Raw genomic sequence first — 6,000 nt, forward strand, 5'->3', positions numbered from 1 at the left:
TCCAATTCAATTACCAAAAGGTTTAATTTTTCATGTTTCTTCAATACGACTATTATTTCAATCCATTTGTGTCTATTCAATCCTATCATACCTTTCTTCTGTTTATTACTATTGTACATGTCAGTTATTTCAATTACTTAAATATATAATACAAAACAGTTGTATTTAAGTTCCTACTTAATCTATTCTTCATCAATCATCCAGTTAAAGATAATGAAGATAACAGTAATTTCTCAAGACTTCTAGAGATAGTTTTAACAACCGAAACGGTTATAAAATAAGTGTACTTCGACAAATAACGAAATGTTTTGAAGAGGATAATACTGATTTATTTCAGATTTTGTAGAGTGGCTTTTTTTTTAACAACAAATTACGTAGCTATTGAACTGGAGTAAATAGGAACTGTAAATATGGTTTTATTACGAACTATCACTAAACGTAACATATTCAATCTACTGATATACTTTCATGAAATTTGAATAGCAAGTTTGTACTATCAACTTTTGATATTGGGCAATGTTTCTATAGTTCTGTCAATGAGCTGTTGCTTTGCCTTCCATGTTTGGAAAGCCTATTACTCATCTAGTTGCTAAGGTATTTCGGGGAAATTTCGTAATTTCTATCACTAATCTGTGTCACCTAAGGTATCATATAATAATGCAAACTCTGAGTCCATTGTTACGAAATCACTACAAACCATCTTAAGGCGTAGAGATAGTAATGAAAAGAATTAACTTACAATTTTCTAATACTACTGAAATATGGTGAGTAAGCTGTAGTGACCTACTTTTACCAAGAGAACGCGATTGATTTAATGGAAACAATCATTATTATAACCAATTGTACCAGTGATTGTTTCACTGTGCTCGTTTGTTTAACTGTGCTAAAGACAACTATATTACTGCTCCGTTGTCTTTCCATTGTGACCTTGCACGGGTTCGGTTACACTCGGTAACCACGCTTGTACTAATTTGGCACGATCTCGGTATCCTTTCGATACCACAAGATCGCCAACAAATATATCTCGACTACAGCCATCAACTGCCTTCTGATATTTGGCTTACGGGGGATTTCATCGGTTAACTGGCACGTACTCTTCATGTAGTGGTGTTCATAGTCAATCGCGACTCGACACCACGCTACAAAGCTATGTAGTCACTTGATTAACTGGACAGCTTTCTTCTACTTTTTGTATAACTACATCATCAATGATGAATAATAAGTGTTGTATTAAACATAAACATGCATACTCATAGGGAAAAAACAATCTGATGCAACAGAATATTTACCCTAAATTGAAGTTTGTTCATCTTGAAGAATGATTCAATATATTTTCTATTAAATAATCATTAGATGGTGCAGTAATAAACAAAACATCCATCGACCAATGACAAGGTTAACTTTTAAAAAAATTCACACAATACCAAACCTAGTAGTTTGACTTAACATTGTCTTAATCCGCTGATCGTTTACTGATTTTGTAACATTGTTATACTGAATTTTACTCTCAGATGTCAAGGTGTAATTAAAAAACTACAGAACATATCTTCTTTGATGTACAGTCAACATTTTAAATGACGTGTAGCACGTAATGTTAGAGTTTACTTGGGAGCAGGAGTGATTTGAAACAACAACACAAGAGCCAGAACCGGTAAAGTCATCTGAAGTAAGAACGCGGTGTACTAGCAAAACAGATATATTTTTGAAAATTGAAAGACGCGGTTCGGGTTAAAAAAAGGAAAACTTTTAAATTGTTCAATACATCGTTCTGCAGGTTCAGCTTACATAAGGCTTGTTCCTCTTCTTCCAGTACGTTTACTCTTTTCTGCCCTGCAATAAGAAAAACAGACACGTTAGTAAGGTCACAAGTAATGATTTTCGATACTTTTACAAACGATCTTGTTCAAATGAGCACTTATTTTTAGACTTATCAACTAATAACCTGCTTTACTTGTCTTCGAATTTACATACAATCCAAATAATAATTTCCTTATTTTCTTTACAGCTCCATAAATGACACATTTCTAGACTTAAATACGACATTATCTTTGGCCACAAAACGATTGACCTAGAGTATTACTTACGCTTATTATCTATTGTGGAGGAGCATAGGCTGACCACAAGCATTTTCCATCCACCCTTGTCCTGAACAATCCTTTTCAGTTCTTCCGGGTTGCTATTCATCGTCTTCACGTCTGCTTCCAATTCCCGACTCAGTGTACTCTTTGAGCTTCCTCATCTTCTTTTGCTTTTACGATTCTAAGTTATCGCTTGCCTCGTGATGCAGTTTGATGATGTCCGCATTGCATATGCTATCCACCTCAATGCCTTTTCCAAATCTCCTTATCAGATTGAAGCTGGTTTGTCCTCTCCCACAACAGGTATTTGTTGATGATATTTGGTCAACTCATATTGACTATCGTGTGTAGATAAATTTTTTTAAATACTTGTACCTTTTGATGATGGTTGTAGTAGTCCTCCAAATTTCAGCTACATACAGTAGAGCTGTCTTGACGTTTGTACTGAAGATTCTGAACTTGATATTGGCTAGCAGTCGTTTTGAGTTCCATATGCTCTTTAATCGTAGGAATGTTGTCCTTACTTTGCTAATCCTCGACTTTACGTCTGCATCAGATCGTCCTTAATCATCTGTGATCCTGACCAGGTGCGTGAAAGTTTCCACCACCTCCAGAGTTTTTCTATCAAGTGTGCCTAGGTTGATGTTCACTGTACATTAGTGTCATGATTTGGTCTGTGCACTACTGATGCTTACAGAATCTAACCTGTTGATTTCGAATTTGGGCATTGACTGAATCTCTCATACTGCTAAGCAATACTCTGCTGAAAACTTTTCCTGGTACCGGTAGTAGTGTGATGCTGGTGTAGTTCTCACGCTTGCTCAGATCTCCTTTCTTTGATATATTGATCAGGTATCCTTCTATTCAGTCTGTCGGCACTTGTTCTTTCTCTCAAATCTTCCTAACTAGAACGTGAAGCATATTTGCACTGATGTGTCTGACTTCAGCTGGTATTTTGTCAGGACTTGCTGCTTTCCCTGTATTCGTCGTCGATGCCAAAAAAGATAGTGCAGTCCAGTGGACGCTGTCCCGGGTCCGGTAGAGGAGCTAGTATTTGGGATAGTGAAACTCTAAAGGGTAGCGTTTAATGGAGCATCTTGGCGGCTCATCATGGTCCGTAGCAGTTGCTGAATACTGTAAGTGACAGTTCGACGTGTGGCTGCTCCGCAGATATTGGATTTAAATGACTCAGTGGGTCGCTGGTGTTCAGTCGTTAGACATCACAGTTGCTTTGATATTTCACAAAGATATTATGTGATTTTGCATTAACCAATAAGTGTTTAGTGACTATGCAGCGTTCCATGATCAAAATCGTCAGCATACTATATTTTTATAATTATATCTGCTTTAGCCGATTATAAAAGTAGCTATCATTTATCAATTATACTTTACGGAAAAACTAGGCGAACGCCTAATGAAGTAAAGTTACAAGTTGTATATAGAGTCTCGTAGTAGAATTTGCCTTGATCACTGCATCATGTTGGCAGAAATTCACATGGAATTATGTTAACGTATTGAACGTCTAGTAGTTGTGAGTAAAATATCTGTTAGATCACCAGTTTAGATTGTTTTAACAGTACACGATGGAATTTCCAGTAACACCAAAGCAACAAGACCTTGTAGTTCCTATATATGATAGGTACACTCCCAAAGTTAGAGAAAGTTAGTAACTTTTTTCTGTTTCAGTATCATCATTTTGCCACATGTCGAAACCAGTCTTTCAATACATATGAGTTCTGATTACTGTTCGCTAAGGTGTTGTTCGATTTTTCCTTCGACAGTGTAATGTCAAGTGTACACAATTTTGTCAGTACTAGTTCGGATTCATTTGATGCTACATGAACCAGAGGTCCACTTAAGACTGGTTTAATTTTATGAACGGAAAAAGAAATGAGCATAAAACTAGGTTTATCTCTATTCACAACACACAGGCAATCAACTTGTAAAAAATAGTAGCAGACTGACGTGAGTATCAAAACTGACCCAAAGACCCTGTGAAATTCAACATGGTATATTCTGATGAGAAAATGAAGTAAATTCCTCCATATATGTTTTTTTTCATGTGTAGGTCGGCGTCGAGCCGCAATTGACTATGAACACCACTACAAAGAAACAAGTGCCGAATAAATCAGGAGGCGAATGCGGATTGGAACCAAGTTTATTTCGTTGGCGATCTTGTGGTATCGAAAGGATACCGAGATCGTGCCAAATTAGTACAAGCGTGGTTACCGAGTGTAACCGAACCCGTGCAAGGTCACAATGGAAAGACAACGGAGCAGTAATATAGTTGTCTTTAGCACAGTTAAACAAACGAGCACAGTGAAACAATCACTGGTACAATTGGTTATAATAATGATTGTTTCCATTAAATCAATCGCGTTCTCTTGGTAAAAGTAGGTCACTACAGGAACCCCCCACTAGAAAGGGTTTACACTTTCGATAAGCAGCGGTCTAATTCGTGGGACTGATCGGCTGACGACCGATTGTAGGACGGAAGAATTGGTGGAACAGGAAAGCGATCGTTGATTATCGAGTTGCCAACAAAATTCCTTTTCGGGTAACGGTACCAGGGGTGATGTGCTGTATTTGTTGCTCGAGTTGGCATACCATACCAGAGTGGTTTGTATCCAGAATCTGAAGATTGCGTTCGTAGGGATGTGGACCAAAAACGCTGCAGACTTAGGACGAATCCACGCTGAGCCAAGAGACCAGAAGCGGCCATTACGACCAAGTTCGAGACCAAGCGTATGCCAAGCATTCGAAACCAAAATATCGACCGAGTGTGTTGACAAGAGCGTGGGTGGCCAATCCAGCTTTTGCCAAAGTTGACTGAAGTCGATGATACCAAACGGGGACGGTCTGTGGCGTAGGCTCAGGATGCAAAAAAAATCAAAAAAAAGAGTGTAGCATGCATGCAGTATGGGAATAGTCCTACACCATCTCCGGTGTTGATTGTGTAGTTAGTCGCGAAAGCGTACGGGTAAGCGTACTCGGCAACCAGAACGTGAGACGGTAGTCTCGTTCGTATTTCGTGAGCCTGCAATCTCATCCGAAGTCAAGGGCTGCGTGGTCTGCTGATCTGGTCCTTCGTAAGGCTGCTTCAAAGGTTTGCGTACCGAATCCACTTGTATGAAAACATGTGAACAGGTAGATAACTCTCGAGAGAGAGCGACCTATCGATGTTATATGCGAGTTGACACCGGAGACAATGTCCGCATAAATGTGAACAGTCTGTGGACGTAGTCTGATTTACCAAAATCGTTACTGCTCCGTGGTGCGAAGAATTCCCCGGGCAGACGCAATGTCGTAAGGTTTCGTACCAATTGTCGTTTTAGTGTGCTCACAGAACACTTTTAAGTTGGCAATGAAACCTTTCAACTTAAACATTTGATGCTGGGTGGTAGGCGGTAGTGCGTATGCGTCCCGTACCAAGCAGCCAGGTAAGTGAGGAGAATAACGCGGACTCGAATTGTTGTCCTCGGTCGGTCATGATAGTCGAGGGACAACTTCACAGCGCTATCCACCGTTCTACGAAGCGGTGAGCAACTGTCTCCGCCGTAACAGACGTGATTGGTATAGCTCCGGGCCATTTTGCAAAACGATCGATGCACGTGAGTATGTGATCGTTCACGTGCGATGGTGGTAATGGTTACAGTCCCACAATGTCTATATGAACGTGATCGAAGCAAGCGTCAGGCGTAGCGAACGTGCCAAGAGGGACGGCTACGTGCCTGTGAACTTCTGATCGTTGACATTGTAAGCATTGCTTTACCCACATACGGACATCTTTATTCATGGACGGCCAGACCTATCGTGCAGCGATGAGACGTAATGTAGCTGCGAAACCTGGATGAGACAATCCTTGCAGGGCATCAAATGCGAGACGGCGGTAAGCAGAGGGTACGATGGGTCGGGGAAGACC

The sequence above is a fragment of the Schistosoma haematobium genome, chromosome 6, assembly GCF_000699445.3.
Source record: "Schistosoma haematobium chromosome 6, whole genome shotgun sequence".
NCBI lineage: Eukaryota > Metazoa > Platyhelminthes > Trematoda > Strigeidida > Schistosomatidae > Schistosoma > Schistosoma haematobium.